Here is a 20,223-nt window from a genome sequence, read left to right as displayed (position 1 = left end):
TTTTCTGCTGCCCTGCTCGTTGCACTTGAGTGCACAGCTCACCCTGGCATTCAGTGCACAGTGAAGGCAATTGCAAAAAACCTGCCGCGGCTCACTCGCAAACACAAGGCGCTGTCTATGTCCTTGCTTCCCGAGTAACTCAGCGCAGCCCTTCTTTTCTGCAGCTGCCATCGACTTCTCTGCATCTCGGAAGCTCAGGGCACGAACAAGAATTCTCCAGATTCGTCTGCATCAGGACCAAGTCAAAACCCAGAAGAGTGGTCCTGGAGCCCCTGCCAGAAGCATGCCAGCGTTGAATTGAAAGCGCAGGCAGCTGCAGCCCTCGTCCTCTAGCAGTGCCAAGGCTGCACACACAAGCCGGCTTGGTTCTTCGCCTCTCAGAAGCCAACCGCTCTCCCCGGCTGCCGGACGCGAAGAAGCGGCTACTAGGGTCACCGCTGACGTGAACCTCACTTGTAGGCTGCAATGCGCGGCTTCGGCAGATAGACGCCGGCAACCGCCGCTTCCCTGCGGACAGCTGCAGACAGCCGTAGTCTGCGTCTCTAGCGGTCTGCATCATGGCGAAAAGCTTTTCCTGCGTGTCTCGCAGGGAGAAAGCTTGCCAGCACAGTGCACGCATCCCGCCCTTGCCCAGAAACATGGATTTGCTGAACACTCCAAAAACACTACTCTTTCCTAGGCAAGCTTCAAACTGTGTCAGACGTCCGTGCTCTCTGTTTTCTGCTGCCCTGCTCGTTGCACTAGAGTGCACAGCTCACCCTGGCATTCAGTGCACAGTGAAGGCAATTGCAAAAAACCAGCAGCTCCTCACTCCCAAACACAAGGCGCTGTCTATGTCCTTGCTTCCCGAGCAACTCAGCGCAGCCCTTCTTTTCTGCAGCTGCCATCGACTTCTCTGCATCTCGGAAGCTCAGGGCACGAACAAGAATTCTCCAGGACGTCTGCATCAGGACCAAGTCAAAACGCAGGAAAGTCGTCCTGGAACTCCTGCCAGAAGCATGCCAGAGGTGAATTGAAAGGGCAAGCAGCTGCAGCCGTTCTTGTCTAGCAGTGCCAAGGCTGTACACACAAGCCGCCTTCGTTCTTCGCCTCTCAGAAGCCAACCGCTCTCCCCGGCTGCCGGAGGCGAAGAAGCGTCCACTAGGTGCACCGCTGACGTGAACCGCACTTGTAGGCTGCAAAGCGCGGCTTCCGCAGAAAGACGCCGGCAACCGCCGCTTCCCTGCGGACAGCTGCGGGCAGCCGTAGTCTGCGTCTCTAGCGGTCTGCATCATGGCGAAAAGCTTTTCCTGCGTGTCTCGCAGGGAGAAAGCTTGCCAGCACAGTGCACGCATCCCGCCCTTGCCAAGAAACATGGATTTGCTGAACACTCGAAAAACACTACTCTTTCCTAGGCAAGCTTCAAACTGTGTCAGACGTCCGTGCTCTCTGTTTTCTGCTGCCCTGCTCGTTGCACTAGAGTGCACAGCTCACCCTGGCATTGAGTGCACTGTGAAGGCAATTGCAAAAAACCAGCAGCTCTTCACTCGCAAACACGAGGCGCTGTCTATGTCCTTGCTTCCCGAGCAACTCAGCGCAACCCTACTTTTCTGCAGCTGCCATCGAGTTTTCTGCATCTCGGAATCTCAGGGCACGAACAAGAATTCTCCAGGACGTCTGCATCAGGACCAAGTCAAAACCCAGGAAAGTCGTCCTGGAACACTTGCCAGAAGCATGCCAGCGCTGAATTGAAAGGGTTGGCAGCTGCAGCCACCGTCCTCTAGCTGTGCCAAGGCTTCGCACACAAGCCGCTTCGTTCTTCGCCTCTCAGAAGCCAACCGCTCTCCCCGGCTGCCGGAGGCGAAGAAGCGTCTACTAGGTGCACCGCTGACGTGAACCGCACTTGTAGGCTGCAAAGCGCGGCTTCCGCAGAAAGACGCCGGCAACTGCCGCTTCCCTGCGGACAGCTGCGGACAGCTGTAGTCTGCGTCTCTAGCGGACTGCATCATGGCGAAAAGCTTTTCCAACGTGTCTCGCAGGGTGAAAGCTTGCCAGCACTGTGCACACATCCCGCCCTTGCCCAGAAACATGGATTTGCTGAACACTCCAAAAACACTACTCTTTCCTAGGCAAGCTTCAAACTGCTGTCAGACGTCCGTGCTCTCTGTTTTCTGCTGCCCTGCTCGTTGCACTGGAGTGCACAGCTCACCCTGGCATTCAGTGCACAGTAAAGGCAATTGCAAAAAACCAGCCGCTGCTCACTCGCAAACACAAGGCGCTGTCTATGTTCTTGCTTCCCGACCAACTCAGCGCAGCCCTTTTTTTCTGCAGCTGCCATCGAGTTCTTTGCATCTTGGAAGCTCAGGGCACGAACAAGAATTCTCCAGATTCGTCTGCATCAGGACCAAGTCAAAACCCAGGAGAGTTGTCCTGGAGCGCCTGCCAGATGCATGCCAGCGGTGAATTGTAAGCGCAGGCAGCTGCAGCCCTCGTCCTCTAGCAGTGCCAAGCCTGCGCACACAAGCCGGCTTGGTTCTTCGCCTCTCAGAAGCCAACCGCTCTCCCCGGCTGCCGGACGCGAAGAAGCGGCTACTAGGGTCACCGCTGACGTGAACCTCACTTGTAGGCTGCAATGCGCGGCTTCGGCAGATAGACGCCGGCAACAGGCGCTTCCCTGCGGACAGCTGCAGACAGCCGTAGTCTGCGTCTCTAGCGGTCTGCATCATGGCGAAAAGCTTTTCCTGCGTGTCTCGCAGGGAGAAAGCTTGCCAGCACAGTGCACGCATCCCGCCCTTGCCCAGAAACATGGATTTGCTGAACACTCCAAAAACACTACTCTTTCCTAGGCAAGCTTCAAACTGTGTCAGACGTCCGTGCTCTCTGTTTTCTGCTGCCCTGCTCGTTGCACTAGAGTGCACAGCTCACCCTGGCATTCAGTGCACAGTGAAGGCAATTGCAAAAAACCAGCAGCTCCTCACTCGCAAACACAAGGCGCTGTCTATATTCTTGCTTCCCGAGCAACTCAGCGCAGCCCTTCTTTTCTGCAGCTGCCATCGACTTCTCTGCATCTCGGAAGCTCAGGGCACGAACAAGAATTCTCCAGGACGTCTGCATCAGGACCAAGTCAAAACGCAGGAAAGTCGTCCTGGAACTCCTGCCAGAAGCATGCCAGAGGTGAATTGAAAGGGCAAGCAGCTGCAGCCGTTCTTGTCTAGCAGTGCCAAGGCTGTACACACAAGCCGCCTTCGTTCTTCGCCTCTCAGAAGCCAACCGCTCTCCCCGGCTGCCGGAGGCGAAGAAGCGGCTACTAGGTGCACCGCTGACGTGAACCGCACTTGTAGGCTGCAAAGCGCGGCTTCCGCAGAAAGACGCCGGCAACCGCCGCTTCCCTGCGGACAGCTGCGGGCAGCCGTAGTCTGCGTCTCTAGCGGTCTGCATCATGGCGAAAAGCTTTTCCTGCGTGTCTCGCAGGGAGAAAGCTTGCCAGCACAGTGCACGCATCCCGCCCTTGCCAAGAAACATGGATTTGCTGAACACTCCAAAAACACTACTCTTTCCTAGGCAAGTTTCAAACTGTGTCAGACGTCCGTGCTCTCTGTTTTCTGCTGCCCTGCTCGTTGCACTAGAGTGCACAGCTCACCCTGGCATTGAGTGCATTGTGAAGGCAATTGCAAAAAACCAGCAGCTCTTCACTCGCAAACACGAGGCGCTGTCTATGTCCTTGCTTCCCGGGCAACTCAGCGCAACCCTACTTTTCTGCAGCTGCCATCGAGTTTTCTGCATCTCGGAATCTCAGGGCACGAACAAGAATTCTCCAGGACGTCTGCATCAGGACCAAGTCAAAACCCAGGAAAGTCGTCCTGGAACACTTGCCAGAAGCATGCCAGCGCTGAATTGAAAGGGTTGGCAGCTGCAGCCACCGTCCTCTAGCTGTGCCAAGGCTTCGCACACAAGCCGCTTCGTTCTTCGCCTCTCAGAAGCCAACCGCTCTCCCCGGCTGCCGGAGGCGAAGAAGCGTCTACTAGGTGCACCGCTGACGTGAACCGCACTTGTAGGCTGCAAAGCGCGGCTTCCGCAGAAAGACGCCGGCAACTGCCGCTTCCCTGCGGACAGCTGCGGACAGCTGTAGTCTGCGTCTCTAGCGGACTGCATCATGGCGAAAAGCTTTTCCAACGTGTCTCGCAGGGAAAAAGCTTGCCAGCACAGTGCACGCATCCCGCCCTTGCCCAGAAACATGGATTTGCTGAACATTCGAAAAACACTACTCTTTCCTAGGCAAGCTTCAAACTGCTGTCAGACGTCCGTGCTCTCTGTTTTCTGCTGCCCTGCTCGTCGCAGTAGAGTCCACAGCTCACCCTGGCATTCAGTGCACAGTGAAGGCAATTGCAAAAAAACCAGCAGCTGCTCACTCGCAAACACAAGGCGCTGTCTATGTCCTTGCTTCCCGAGCAACTCAGCGCAGCCCTTCTTTTCTGCAGCTGCCATCGACTTCTCTGCATCTCGGAAGCTCAGGGCACGAACAAGAATTCTCCAGGACGTCTGCATCAGGACCAAGTCAAAACCCAGGAGAGTCGTCCTGGAACACCTGCCAGAAGCATGCCAGCGGTGAATTGAATGCGAAGGCAGCTGCAGCCGCCGTCCTCTAGCAGTGCCAAGCCTGCGCACACAAGCCGGCTTGGTTCTTCGCCTCTCAGAAGCCAACCGCTCTCCCCGGCTGCCGGACGCGAAGAAGCGGCTACTAGGGTCACCGCTGACGTGAACCTCACTTGTAGGCTGCAATGCGCGGCTTCGGCAGAAACACGCTGGCAACCGGCGCTTCCCTGCGGACAGCAGCGGACAGCCGTAGTCTGCGTCTCTAGCGGTCTGCATCATGGCGAAAAGCTTTTCCTGCGTGTCTCGCAGGGAGAAAGCTTGCCAGCACAGTGCACGCATCCCGCCCTTGCCCAGAAACATGGATTTGCTGAACACTCCAAAAACACTACTCTTTCCTAGGCAAGCTTCAAACTGTGTCAGACGTCCGTGCTCTCTGTTTTCTGCTGCCCTGCTCGTTGCACTAGAGTGCACAGCTCACCCTGGCATTCAGTGCACAGTGAAGGCAATTGCAAAAAACCAGCAGCTCCTCACTCCCAAACACAAGGCGCTGTCTATGTCCTTGCTTCCCGAGCAACTCAGCGCAGACCTACTTTTCTGCAGCTGCCATCGACTTCTCTGCATCTTGGAAGCTCAGGGCACGAACAAGAATTCTCCAGGACGTCTGCATCAGGACCAAGTCAAAACGCAGGAAAGTCGTCCTGGAACTCCTGCCAGAAGCATGCCAGAGGTGAATTGAAAGGGCAAGCAGCTGCAGCCGTTCTTGTCTAGCAGTGCCAAGGCTGTACACACAAGCCGCCTTCGTTCTTCGCCTCTCAGAAGCCAACCGCTCTCCCCGGCTGCCGGAGGCGAAGAAGCGTCTACTAGGTGCACCGCTGATGTGAACCGCACTTGTAGGCTGCAAAGCGCGGCTTCCGCAGAAAGACGCCGGCAACCGCCGCTTCCCTGCGGACAGCTGCGGGCAGCCGTAGTCTGCGTCTCTAGCGGTCTGCATCATGGCGAAAAGCTTTTCCTGCGTGTCTCGCAGGGAGAAAGCTTGCCAGCACAGTGCACGCATCCCGCCCTTGCCAAGAAACATGGATTTGCTGAACACTCCAAAAACACTACTCTTTCCTAGGCAAGTTTCAAACTGTGTCAGACGTCCGTGCTCTCTGTTTTCTGCTGCCCTGCTCGTTGCACTAGAGTGCACAGCTCACCCTGGCATTGAGTGCATTGTGAAGGCAATTGCAAAAAACCAGCAGCTCTTCACTCGCAAACACGAGGCGCTGTCTATGTCCTTGCTTCCCGGGCAACTCAGCGCAACCCTACTTTTCTGCAGCTGCCATCGAGTTTTCTGCATCTCGGAATCTCAGGGCACGAACAAGAATTCTCCAGGACGTCTGCATCAGGACCAAGTCAAAACCCAGGAAAGTCGTCCTGGAACACTTGCCAGAAGCATGCCAGCGCTGAATTGAAAGGGTTGGCAGCTGCAGCCACCGTCCTCTAGCCGTGCCAAGGCTTCGCACACAAGCCGCTTCGTTCTTCGCCTCTCAGAAGCCAACTGCTCTCCCCGGCTGCCGGACGCGAAGAAGCGGCTACTAGGTGCACCGCTGACGTGAACCGCACTTGTAGGCTGCAAAGCGCGGCTTCCGCAGAAAGACGCCGGCAACTGCCGCTTCCCTGCGGACAGCTGCGGACAGCTGTAGTCTGCGTCTCTAGCGGACTGCATCATGGCGAAAAGCTTTTCCAACGTGTCTCGCAGGGTGAAAGCTTGCCAGCACTGTGCACACATCCCGCCCTTGCCCAGAAACATGGATTTGCTGAACACTCCAAAAACACTACTCTTTCCTAGGCAAGCTTCAAACTGCTGTCAGACGGATGTGCTCTCTGTTTTCTGCTGCCCTGCTCGTTGCACTAGAGTGCACAGCTCACCCTGGCATTCAGTGCACAGTGAAAGCAATTGCAAAAAAACAGCAGCTCCTCACTCGCAAACACGAGGCCCTGTCTATGTCCTTGCTTCCCGAGCAACTCAGCGCAGCCCTTCTTTTCTGCAACTGCCATCGACTTCTCTGCATCTCGGAAGCTCAGGGCACGAACAAAAATTCTCCAGATTCGTCTGCATCGGGACCAAGTCAAAACCCAGGAGAGTCGTCCTGGAGCGCCTGCCAGAAGCATGCCAGCGGTGAATTGAAAGCGCAGGCAGCTGCAGCCCTCGTCCTCTAGCCGTGCCAAGTCTGCACACACAAGCCGGCTTCGTTCTTCGCCTCTCAGATGCCAACCGCTCTCCCAGGCTTCCGGACGCGAAGAAGCGGCTGCTACGTGCACCGCTAAAATGAACCGCACTTGTAGGCTGCAAAGCGCGGCTTCGGAAGAAACACGCCGGCAACCGCCGCTTCCCTGCGGACATCTGCGGACAGCCGTGGTCTGCGTCTCTAGAGGTCTGCATCATGGCCAAAAGGTTTTCCAGCATGTTTCACAGGGAGAAAGGTGCCAGCACAGTGCACACATCCCGCCCTTGCCAAGAAACATGGATTTGCTGAACACTCCAAAAACACTACTCTTTCCTAAGCAAGCTTCAAACTGCTGTCAGACGTCCGTGCTCTCTGTTTTCTGCTGCCCTGCTCGTTGCACTAGAGTGCACAGCTCACCCTGGCATTCAGTACACAGTGAAGGCAACTGCAAAAAACCAGCAGCTGCTCACTCCCAAACACAAGGCGCTGTCTATGTCCGTGCTTCCCGAGCAACTCAGCGCAGCCCTTCTTTTCTGCAGCTGCCATCGAGTTCTTTGCATCTCGGAAGCTCAGGGCACGAACAAGAATTCTCGAGGACGTCTGCATCAGGACCAAGTCGAAACCCAGGAAAGTCGTCCTGGAGCACCCGCCAGAAGCATGCCAGCGGTGATTTGAAAGCGCAGGCAGCTGCAGCCCTCATTCTATAGCAGGGCCAAGGCTGCACACACAAGCCGCTTCGTTCTTCGCCTCTCAGAATCCAACCGCTCTCCCCGGCTGCCGGACGCGAAGAAGCGGCTACTAGGTGCACCGCTGACGTGAACCGCACTTGTAGGCTGCAAAGCGCGGCTTCGGCAGAAACACGCTGGCAACCGGCGCTTCCCTGCGGACAGCAGCGGACAGCCGTAGTCTGCGTCTCTAGCGGACTGCATCATGGCGAAAAGCTTTTCCAGCGTGTCTCGCAGGGAGAAAGCTTGCCAGCACTGTGCACACATCCCGCCCTGGCCCAGAAACATGGATTTGCTGAACACTCCAAAAACACTACTCTTTCCTAGCCAAGCTTCAAACTGCTGTCAGACGGATGTGCTCTCTGTTTTCTGCTGCCCTGCTCGTTGCACTAGAGTGCACAGCTCACCCTGGCATTCAGTGCACAGTGAAGGCAATTGAAAAAAAACAGCAGCTCCTCACTCGCAAACACGAGGCCCTGTCTATGTCCTTGCTTCCCTAGCAACTCAGCGCAGCCCTTCTTCTCTGCATCTCGGAAGCTCAGGGCACGAACAAGAATTCTCCAGGACGTCTGCATCAGGACCAAGTCAAAACCCAGGAGAGTCGTCCTGGAACACCTGCCAGAAGCATGCCAGCGGTGAATTGAATGCGAAGGCAGCTGCAGCCGCCGTCCTCTAGCAGTGCCAAGCCTGCGCACACAAGCCGGCTTCGTTCTTCGCCTCTCAGAAGCCAACCGCTCTCCCCGGCTGCCGGACGCGAAGAAGCGGCTACTAGGTGCACCGCTGACGTGAACCGTACTTGTAGGCTGCAAAGCGCGGCTTCTGCAGAAAGACGCCGGCAACCGCCGCTCCCTGCGGACAGCTGCAGATAGCCGTAGTCTGCGTCTCTAGCGGACTGCATCATGGCCAAAAGCTTTTCCAGCGTGTCTCGCAGGGAAAAAGCTTGCCAGCACACTGCACGCATCCCGCCCTTGCCCAGAAACATGGATTTGCTGAACACTCCAAAAACACTACTCTTTCCTAGGCAAGCTTCAAACTGCTGTCAGACGTCTGTGCTCTCTGTTTTCTGCTGCCCTGCTCGTTGTAGAGGAGTGCACAGCTCACCCTGGCATTCAGTCCACAGTGAAGGCAATTGCAAAAAAACCAGCAGCTGCTCACTCGCAAACACAAGGCGCTGTCTATATTCTTGCTTCCCGAGCAACTCAGCGCAGCCCTTCTTTTCTGCAGCTGCCATCGAGTTCTTTGCATCTCGGAAGCTCAGGGCACGAACAAGAATTCTCCAGGTCGTCTGCATCAGGACCAAGTCAAAACCCAGGAGAGTCGTCCTGGAGCGCCTGCCAGAAGCATGCCAGAGGTGAATTGAAAGGGTAAGCAGCTGCAGCCCTCGTCTTTTAGCAGTGCCAAGGCTGCAAACACAAGCCGCCTTCGTTCTTCTCCTCTCAGAAGCCAACCGCTCTCCCCGGCTGCCGGACGCGAAGAAGCGGCTACTAGGTGCACCGCTGACGTGAACCGCACTTGTAGGCTGCAAAGCGCGGCTTCCGCAGAAAGACGCCGGCAACCGCCGCTTCCCTGCGGACAGCTGCGGGCAGCCGTAGTCTGCGTCTCTAGCGGTCTGCATCATGGCGAAAAGCTTTTCCAGCGTGTCTCGCAGGGAGAAAGCTTGCCAGCACAGTGCACACATCCCGCCCTTGCCCAGAAACATGGATTTGCTGAACACTCCAAAAACACTACTCTTTCCTAGGCAAGCTTCAAACTGCTGTCAGACGTCCGTGCTCTCTGTTTTCTGCTGCCCTGCTCGTCTCACTAGAGTGCACAGCTCACCCTGGCATTCAGTGCACTGTAAAGGCAATTGCAAAAAACCAGCAGCTGCTCACTCCCAAACACAAGGCGCTGTCTATGTGCGTGCTTCCCGAGCAACTCAGCGCAGCCCTTCTTTTCTGCAGCTGCCATCGACTTCTTTGCATCTCAGAAGCTCAGGGCACGAACAAGAATTCTCCAGGAGGTCTGCATCAGGACCAAGTCGAAACCCAGGAAAGTCGTCCTGGAGCACCCGCCAGAAGCATGCCAGCGGTGATTTGAAAGCGCAGGCAGCTGCAGCCCTCATTCTATAGCAGGGCCAAGGCTGCACACACAAGCCGCTTCGTTCTTCGCCTCTCAGAATCCAACCGCTCTCCCCGGCTGCCGGACGCGAAGAAGCGGCTACTAGGTGCACCGCTGACGTGAACCGCACTTGTAGGCTGCAAAGCGCGGCTTCGGCAGAAACACGCTGGCAACCGGCGCTTCCCTGCGGACAGCAGCGGACAGCCGTAGTCTGCGTCTCTAGCGGACTGCATCATGGCGAAAAGCTTTTCCAGCGTGTCTCGCAGGGAGAAAGCTTGCCAGCACTGTGCACACATCCCGCCCTGGCCCAGAAACATGGATTTGCTGAACACTCCAAAAACACTACTCTTTCCTAGCCAAGCTTCAAACTGCTGTCAGACGGATGTGCTCTCTGTTTTCTGCTGCCCTGCTCGTTGCACTAGAGTGCACAGCTCACCCTGGCATTCAGTGCACAGTGAAGGCAATTGAAAAAAAACAGCAGCTCCTCACTCGCAAACACGAGGCCCTGTCTATGTCCTTGCTTCCCTAGCAACTCAGCGCAGCCCTTCTTCTCTGCATCTCGGAAGCTCAGGGCACGAACAAGAATTCTCCAGGACGTCTGCATCAGGACCAAGTCAAAACCCAGGAGAGTCGTCCTGGAACACCTGCCAGAAGCATGCCAGCGGTGAATTGAATGCGAAGGCAGCTGCAGCCGCCGTCCTCTAGCAGTGCCAAGCCTGCGCACACAAGCCGGCTTCGTTCTTCGCCTCTCAGAAGCCAACCGCTCTCCCCGGCTGCCGGACGCGAAGAAGCGGCTACTAGGTGCACCGCTGACGTGAACCGTACTTGTAGGCTGCAAAGCGCGGCTTCTGCAGAAAGACGCCGGCAACCGCCGCTCCCTGCGGACAGCTGCAGATAGCCGTAGTCTGCGTCTCTAGCGGACTGCATCATGGCCAAAAGCTTTTCCAGCGTGTCTCGCAGGGAAAAAGCTTGCCAGCACACTGCACGCATCCCGCCCTTGCCCAGAAACATGGATTTGCTGAACACTCCAAAAACACTACTCTTTCCTAGGCAAGCTTCAAACTGCTGTCAGACGTCTGTGCTCTCTGTTTTCTGCTGCCCTGCTCGTTGTAGAGGAGTGCACAGCTCACCCTGGCATTCAGTCCACAGTGAAGGCAATTGCAAAAAAACCAGCAGCTGCTCACTCGCAAACACAAGGCGCTGTCTATATTCTTGCTTCCCGAGCAACTCAGCGCAGCCCTTCTTTTCTGCAGCTGCCATCGAGTTCTTTGCATCTCGGAAGCTCAGGGCACGAACAAGAATTCTCCAGGTCGTCTGCATCAGGACCAAGTCAAAACCCAGGAGAGTCGTCCTGGAGCGCCTGCCAGAAGCATGCCAGAGGTGAATTGAAAGGGTAAGCAGCTGCAGCCCTCGTCTTTTAGCAGTGCCAAGGCTGCAAACACAAGCCGCCTTCGTTCTTCTCCTCTCAGAAGCCAACCGCTCTCCCCGGCTGCCGGACGCGAAGAAGCGGCTACTAGGTGCACCGCTGACGTGAACCGCACTTGTAGGCTGCAAAGCGCGGCTTCCGCAGAAAGACGCCGGCAACCGCCGCTTCCCTGCGGACAGCTGCGGGCAGCCGTAGTCTGCGTCTCTAGCGGTCTGCATCATGGCGAAAAGCTTTTCCAGCGTGTCTCGCAGGGAGAAAGCTTGCCAGCACAGTGCACACATCCCGCCCTTGCCCAGAAACATGGATTTGCTGAACACTCCAAAAACACTACTCTTTCCTAGGCAAGCTTCAAACTGCTGTCAGACGTCCGTGCTCTCTGTTTTCTGCTGCCCTGCTCGTCTCACTAGAGTGCACAGCTCACCCTGGCATTCAGTGCACTGTAAAGGCAATTGCAAAAAACCAGCAGCTGCTCACTCCCAAACACAAGGCGCTGTCTATGTGCGTGCTTCCCGAGCAACTCAGCGCAGCCCTTCTTTTCTGCAGCTGCCATCGACTTCTTTGCATCTCAGAAGCTCAGGGCACGAACAAGAATTCTCCAGGAGGTCTGCATCAGGACCAAGTCGAAACCCAGGAAAGTCGTCCTGGAGCACCCGCCAGAAGCATGCCAGCGGTGAATTGAAAGCGTAGGGAGCTGCAGCCCTCGTCCTCTAACCGTGCCAAGGCTGCGCACACAAGCCGGCTTCGTTCTTCGCCTCTCAGAAGCCAACCGCTCTCCCCGCCTGCCGGAGGCGAAGAAGCGGCTACTAGGTGCACCGCTGAACTGAACCGCACTTGTTGGCTGCAAAGCGCGGCTTCGGCAGAAAGAAGCCGGCAACCGGCGCTTCCATGCGGACAGCAGCGGAGATCCGAAGTCTGCGTCTCTAGCCGACTGCATCATAGCGAAACGCTTTTGCAGCGTGTATCGCAGGGAGAGAGCTAGCCAGCACAGTGCACGCATCCCGCCCTTGCCAAGAAACATGGATTTGCTGAACACTCCAAAAACACTACTCTTTCCTAGGCAAGCTTCAAACTGCTTTCAGACGTCCGTGCTCTGTGTTTTCTACTGCCCTGCTCGTTGTAGAAGAGTGCACAGCTAACCCTGGCATTCAGTGCACAGTGAAGGCAATTGCAAAAAATCAGCAGCTGCTCACTCCCAAACACAAGGCGCTGTGTCTATGTCCTTGCTTCCCGAGCAACTCAGCGCAGACCTTCTTCTCTGCATCTCGGAAGCTCAGGGCACGAACAAGAATTCTCGAGGACTTCTGCATCAGGACCAAGTCAAAAACCTGGAAAGTCTTCCTGGAACACCTGCCAGAATCATGCCAGAGGTGAATTGAAAGCGCAGGGAGCTGCAGCCCTCGTCCTCTAGCCGTGCCAAGGCTGCACACACAAGCCGGCTTCGTTCTTCGCCTCTCAGAAGCCAACCGCTCTCCCCGGCTGCCGGAGGGGAAGAAGCGGCTACTAGGTGCACCGCTGAAGTGAACCGCACTTGGCTGCAAAGTGCGGCTTCGGCAGAAACACTCCGGCAACCGCCGCTTCCCTGCGGACAGCCGTAGTCTGCGTCTCTAGCGGACTGCATCATGGCGAAAAGCTATTCCAGCGTGTCTCGCAGGGAGAAAGCTTGCCAGCACAGTGCACACATCCCGTCCTTGCCAAGAAACATGGATTTGCTGAACACTCCAAAAACACTACTCTTTCCTAGGCAAGCTTCAAACTGCTTTCAGACGTCCGTGCTCTGTGTTTTCTACTGCCCTGCTCGTTGTAGAAGAGTGCACAGCTCACCCTGGCATTCAGTGCACAGTGAAGGCAATTGCAAAAAACCAGCAGCTGCTCACTCCCAAACACAAGGCGCTGTCTATGTCCGGGCTTCCCGAGCAACTCAGCGCAGCCCTTCTTTTCTGCAGCTGCCATCGAGTTCTTTGCATCTCGGAAGCTCAGGGCACGAACAAGAATTCTCCAGGACGTCTGCATCAGGACCAAGTCAAAACCGAACAGAGTCGTCCTGGAGCTCCTGCCAGAAGCATGCCAGAGGTGAATTGAAAGCGCAGGCAGCTGCAGCCCTCGTCCTCTAGCAGTGCCAAGGCTGCACACACATGCCGCCTTCGTTCTTCGCCTCTCAGAAGACAACTGCTCTCTCCGGCTGCCGGAGGCGAAGAAGCGGCTACTAGGTGCACCGCTGAACTGAACCGCACTTGTAGGCTGCAAAGCGCGGTTTCGGCAGAAACACGCCGGCAACCGCCGCTTCCCTGCGGACAGCTGCGGAGAGCCGAAGTCTGCGTCTCTAGCCGACTGCATCATGGCGAAAAGCTTTTCCAGCGTGTCTCGCAGCGACAAAGCTTGCCAGCACAGTGCACGCATCCCGCCCTTGCCCAGAACCATGGATTTGCTGAACACTCCAAAACCACTACTCTTTCCTAGGCAAGCTTCAAACTGCTGTCAGACGTCCGTGCTCTCTGTTTTCTACTGCCCTGCTCGTTGTAGAAGAGTGCACAGCTCCACCTGACATTCAGTGCACAGGGAAGTCACCTGCAAAAAACCAGCAGCTGCTCACTCCCAAACACAAGGCGCTGTCTATGTCCGTGCTTCCCGAGCAACTCAGCGCAGCCCTTCTTTTCTGCAGCTGCCATCGACTTCTTTGCATCTCAGAAGCTCAGGGCACGAACAAGAATTCTCCAGGAGGTCTGCATCAGGACCAAGTCGAAACCCAGGAAAGTCGTCCTGGAGCACCCGCCAGAAGCATGCCAGCGGTGAATTGAAAGCGTAGGGAGCTGCAGCCCTCGTCCTCTAGCCGTGCCAGGGCTGCGCACACAAGCCGGCTTCGTTCTTCGCCTCTCAGAAGCCAACCGCTCTCCCCGGCTGCCAGAGGCGAAGAAGCGGCTACTAGGTGCACCGCTGAAGTGAACCGCACTTGTTGGCTGCAAAGCGCGGCTTCGGCAGAAACACGCTGGCAACCGGCGCTTCCCTGCGGACAGCAGCGGACAGCCGTAGTCTGCGTCTCTAGCGGACTGCATCATGGCGAAAAGCTTTTCCAGCGGGTCTCGCAGGGAGAAAGCTTGCCAGCACAGTGCACACATCCCGCCCTTGCCCAGAAACATGGATTTGCTGAACACTCCAAAAACACTACTCTTTCCTAGGCAAGCTTCAAACTGCTGTCAGACGGATGTGCTCTCTGTTTTCTGCTGCCCTGCTCGTTGCACTAGAGTGCACAGCTCACCCTGGCATTCAGTGCACAGTGAAGGCAATTGCAAAAAACCAGCAGCTCCTCACTCGCAAACACGAGGCCCTGTCTATGTCCTTGCTTCCCTAGCAACTCAGCGCAGCCCTTCTTCTCTGCATCTCGGAAGCTCAGGGCACGAACAAGAATTCTCCAGGACGTCTGCATCAGGACCAAGTCAAAACCCTGGAAAGTCGTCCTGGAACACTTGCCAGAATCATGCCAGCGGTGAACTGAAAGGGCAGGCTGCTGCAGCCATCGTCCTCTAGCAGTGCCAAGGCTGCGCACACAACCCGGTTTCGTTCTTCGCCTCTCAGAAGCCAACCGCTCTCCCCGGCTGCCGGAGGCGAAGAAGCCGCTACTACGTGCACCGCTGAACTGAACCGCACTTGTAGGCCGCAAAGCGCGGCTTCGGCAGAAACACTCCGGCAACCGCCGCTTCCCTGCGGACAGCCGTAGTCTGCGTCTCTAGCGGACTGCATCATGGCGAAAAGCTATTCCAGCGTGTCTCGCAGGGACAAAGCTTGCCAGCACAGTGCACACATCCCGCCCTTGCCCAGAAACATGGATTTGCTGAACACTCCAAAAACACTACTCTTTCCTAGGCAAGCTTCGAACTGCTGTCAGACGTCCGTGCTCTCTGTTTTCTGCTGCCCTGCTCGTCGCAGTAGAATGCACAGCTCACCCTGGCATTCAGTGCACAGTGAAGGCAATTGCAAAAAACCAGCAGCTGCTCACTCCCAAACACAAGGCGCTGTCTATGTCCTTGCTCCCGAGCAACTCAGCGCAGCCCTTCTTTTCTGCAACTGCCATCGACTTCTCTGCATCTCGGAAACTCAGGGCACGAACAAAAATTCTCCAGATTCGTCTGCATCAGGACCAAGTCAAAATCCAGGAGGGTCGTCCTGGAGCGCCTGCCAGATGCATGCCAGAGGTGAATTGAAAGCGCAGGCAGCTGCAGCCCTCGTCCTATAGCAGTGCCAAGGCTGCACACACAAGCCGCCTTTGTTCTTCGCCTCTCAGAAGCCAACCGCTCTCCCCGGCTGCCGGAGGCGAAGAAGCGGCTACTAGGTGCACCGCTGAACTGAACCGCACTTGTAGGCTGCAAAGCGCGGTTTCGGCAGAAACACGCCGGCAACCGCCGCTTCCCTGCGGACAGCTGCGGAGAGCCGAAGTCTGCGTCTCTAGCCGACTGCATCATGGCGAAAAGCTTTTCCAGCGTGTCTCGCAGGGAGAAAGCTTGCCAGCACACTGCACGCATCCCGCCCTTGCCCAGAACCATGGATTTGCTGAACACTCCAAAACCACTACTCTTTCCTAGGCAAGCTTCAAACTGCTGTCAGACGTCCGTGCTCTCTGTTTTCTACTGCCCTGCTCGTTGTAGAAGAGTGCACAGCTCCACCTGACATTCAGTGCACAGGGAAGTCACCTGCAAAAAACCAGCAGCTGCTCACTCCCAAACACAAGGCGCTGTCTATGTCCGTGCTTCCCGAGCAACTCAGCGCAGCCCTTCTTTTCTGCAGCTGCCATCGAGTTCTTTGCATCTCGGAAGCTCAGGGCACGAACAAGAATTCTCCAGGAGGTCTGCATCAGGACCAAGTAAAAACCCAGGAGAGTCGTCCTGGAGCGCCTGCCAGAATCATGCCAGCGGTGAATTGAAAGGGCAGGCAGCTGCAGCCACCGTCCTCTAGCAGTGCCAAGGCTGCGCACACAAGTCGCCTTCGTTCTTCGCCTCTCAGAAGCCAACCGCTCTCCCCGGCTGCCGGAGGCAAAGAAGCCGCTACTACGTGCACCGCTGAACTGAACCGCACTTGTAGGCCGCAAAGCGCGGCTTCGGCAGAAACACTCCGGCAACCGCCGCTTCCCTGCGGACAGCCGTAGTCTGCGTCTCTAGCGGACTGCATCATGGCGAAAAGCTATTCCAGCGTGTCTCGCAGGGACAAAGCTTGCCAGCACAGTGCACACATCCCGCCCTTGCCAAGAAACATGGATTTGCTGAACACTCCAAAAACACTACTCTTTCCTAGGCAAGCTTCGAACTGCTTTCAGACGTCCGTGCTCTCTGTTTTCTGCTGCCCTGCTCGTCGCAGTAGAATGCACAGCTCACCCTGGCATTCAGTGCACTGTGAAGGCAATTGCAAAAAACCAGCAGCTGCTCACTCCTAAACACAAGGCGCTGTCTATGTCCGTGCTTCCCGAGCAACTCAGCGCAGCCCTTCTTTTCATCAGCTGCCATCGAGTTCTTTGCATCTCGGAAGCTCAGGGCACGAACAAGAATTCTCCAGATTCGTCTGCATCAGGCCCAAGTCGAAACCCAGGACAGTCGTCCTGGAGCACCCGCCAGAAGCATGCCAGCGGTGAATTGAAAGCGCAGGCAGCTGCAGCCCTCATTCTATAGCAGTGCCAAGGCTGCACACAGAAGCCGCTTCGTTCTTCGCCTCTCAGAATCCAACCGCTCTCCCCGGCTGCCGGAGGCGAAGAAGCGGCTACTAGGTGCACCGCTGACGTGAACCGCACTTGTAGGCTGCAAAGCGCGGCTTCGGCAGAAACACGCTGGCAACCGGCGCTTCACTGCGGACAGCAGCGGACAGCCGTAGTCTGCGTCTCTAGCGGACTGCATCATGGCGAAAAGCTTTTCCAGCGTGTCTCGCAGGGAGAAAGCTTGCCAGCACAGTGCACACATCCCGCCCTTGCCCAGAAACATGGATTTGCTGAACACTCCAAAAACACTACTCTTTCCTAGGCAAGCTTCAAACTGCTGTCAGACGGATGTGCTCTCTGTTTTCTGCTGCCCTGCTCGTTGCACTAGAGTGCACAGCTCACCCTGGCATTCAGTGCACAGTGAAGGCAATTGCAAAAAAACAGAAGCCCCTCACTCGCAAACACGAGGCCCTGTCTATGTCCTTGCTTCCCTAGCAACTCAGCGCAGCCCTTCTTCTCTGCATCTCGGAAGCTCAGGGCACGAACAAGAATTCTCCAGGACGTCTGCATCAGGACCAAGTCAAAACCCAGGAGAGTCGTCCTGGAGCGCCTGCCAAAATCATGCCAGCAGTGAATTGAAAGGGCAGGCAGCTGCAGCCACCGTCCTCTAGCAGTGCCAAGGCTGCGCACACAAGTCGCCTTCGTTCTTCGCCTCTCAGAAGCCAACCGCTCTCCCCGGCTGCCGGAGGCGAAGAAGCTGCTACTAGGTGCACCGCTGAACTGAACCGCACTTGTAGGCCGCAAAGCGCGGCTTCGGCAGAAACACTCCGGCAACCGCCGCTTCCCTGCGGACAGCCGTTTTCTGCGTCTCTAGCGGACTGCATCATGGCGAAAAGCTATTCCAGCGTGTCCCCCAGGGACAAAGCTTGCCAGCACAGTGCACACATCCCGCCCTTGCCCAGAAACATGGATTTGCTGAACACTCCAAAAACACTACTCTTTCCTAGGCAAGCTTCGAACTGCTGTCAGACGTCCGTGCTCTCTGTTTCCTGCTGCCCTGCTCGTCGCAGTAGAATGCACAGCTCACCCTGGCATTCAGTGCACAGTGAAGGCAATTGCATAAAACCAGCAGCTGCTCACTCCCAAACACAAGGCGCTGTCTATGTCCTTGCTTCCCGAGAAACTCAGCGCAGCCCTTCTTTTCTGCAGCTGCCATCGACTTCTCTGCATCTCGGAAGCTCAGGGCACGAACAAGAATTCTCCAGATTCGTCTGCATCAGGACCAAGTCAAAACCCAGGAGAGTCGTCCTGGAGCGCCTGCCAGATGCATGCCAGCGTTGAATTGAAAGCGCAGGCAGCTGCAGCCCTCGTCCTCTAGCAGTGCCAAGGCTGCACACACAAGCCGCCTTCGTTCTTCGCCTCTCAGAAGCCAACCGCTCTCCCCGGCTGCCGGAGGCGAAGAAGCGGCTTCTAGGTGCACCGCTGAACTGAACCGCACTTGTTGGCTGCAAAGCGCGGCTTCGGCAGAAAGAAGCCGGCAACCGTCGCTTCCCTGCGGACAGCAGCGGAGATCCGAAGTCTGCGTCTCTAGCCGACTGTATCATAGCGAAACGCTTTTGCAGCGTGTATCGCAGGGAGAGAGCTAGCCAGCACAGTGTACGCATCCCCCCCTTGCCCAGAAACATGGATTTGCTGAACACTCCAAAAACACTACTCTTTCCTAGGCAAGCTTCAAACTGCTGTCAGCCATCTGTGCTCTCTGTTTTCTGCTGTCCTGCTCGTTGTAGAAGAGTGCACAGCTCCACTTCTCATTCAGTGCACAGCGAAGTCAATTGCAAAAAACCAGCAGCTGCTCACTCCCAAACACAAGGCGCTGTCTATGTCCTTGCTTCCCGAGCAATTCAGCACAGCCCTTCTTCTCTGCAGCTGCCATCGAGATATCTGCAACTCGTAAACTCAGGCCACGAACAAGAATTCTCCAGATTCGTCTGCATCAGGACCAAGTCAAAACGCAGGAAAATCGTCCTGGAGCACCTGCCAGAATCATGCCAGCGGTGAATTGAAAGCGCAGGGAGCTGCAGCCCTCGTCCTCTAGCCGTGCCAAGGCTGCACACACAAGCCGGCTTCGTTCTTCGCCTCTCAGAGGCCAACCGCTCTCCCCGGCTGCCGGAGGGGAAGAAGCGGCTACCAGGTGCACCGCTGAACTGAACCGCACTTGGCTGCAAAGTGCGTCTTCGGCAGAAACACTCCGGCAACCGCCGCTTCCCTGCGGACAGCCGTAGTCTGCGTCTCTAGCGGACTGCATCATGGCGAAAAGCTATTCCAGCGTGTCTCGCAGGGAGAAAGCTTGCCAGCACAGTGCACGCATCCCGCCCTTGCCAAGAAACATGGATTTGCTGAACACTCCAAAAACACTACTCTTTCCTAGGCAAGCTTCAAACTGCTTTCAGACGTCCGTGCTCTGTGTTTTCTGCTGCCCTGCTCGTTGCACTAGAGTGCACAGCTCACCCTGGCATTCAGTGCACAGTGAAGGCAATTGCAAAAAAACAGCAGCTCCTCACTCGCAAACACGAGGCGCTGTCTATGTCCTTGCTTCCCGAGCAACTCAGCTCAGTCCTTGTTCTCTGCATCTCGGAAGCTCAGGGCACGAACAAGAATTCTCCAGGACGTCTGCATCAGGACCAAGTCAAAACCCTGGAAAGTCGTCCTGGAACACTTGCCAGAATCATGCCAGCGGTGAACTGAAAGGGCAGGCTGCTGCAGCCATCGTCCTCTAGCAGTGCCAAGGCTGCGCACACAACCCGGTTTCGTTCTTCGCCTCTCAGAAGCCAACCGCTCTCCCCGGCTGCCGGAGACGAAGAAGCGGCTACTACGTGCACCGCTGAAGTGAACCGCACTTGTAGGCCACAAAGCGCGGCTTCGGCAGAAACACGCCGGCAACCGTCGCTTCCCTGCGGACAGCTGCGGACAGCCGTAGTCTGAGTCTCTAGCGGACTGCATCATTGCGAAAAGCTTTTCCAGCGTGTCTCGCAGGGAGAAAGCTTGCCAGCACAGTGTACACATCCCGCCCTTGCCCAGAAACATGGATTTGCTGAACACTCCAAAAAAACTACTCTTTCCTAGGCAAGCTTCAAACTGCTGTCAGACGTCCGTGCTCTCTGTTTTCTGCTGCCCTGCTCGTTGCACTAGAGCGCACAGCTCACCCTGGCATTCAGTGCACAGTGAAGGCAATTGCAAAAAACCAGCAGCTGCTCACTCCCAAACACAAGGCGCTGTCTATGTCCGTGCTTCCCGAGAAACTCAGCGCAGCCCTTCTTTTCTGCAGCTGCCATCGACTTCTCTGCATCTCGGAAACTCAGGGCACGAACAAAAATTCTCCAGATTCGTCTGCATCAGGACCAAGTGAAAACCCAGGAGGGTCGTCCTGGAGCGCCTGCCAGATGCATGCCAGCGGTGAATTGAAAGCGCAGGCAGCTGCAGCCCTCGTCCTCTAGCCGTGCCAAGGCTGCACACACAAGCCGC

This window comes from Taeniopygia guttata, chromosome 1A (genome assembly GCF_048771995.1).
Source record: "Taeniopygia guttata chromosome 1A, bTaeGut7.mat, whole genome shotgun sequence".
Taxonomy (NCBI): Eukaryota; Metazoa; Chordata; class Aves; order Passeriformes; family Estrildidae; genus Taeniopygia; species Taeniopygia guttata.
This window is presented reverse-complemented; position numbering follows the sequence as displayed.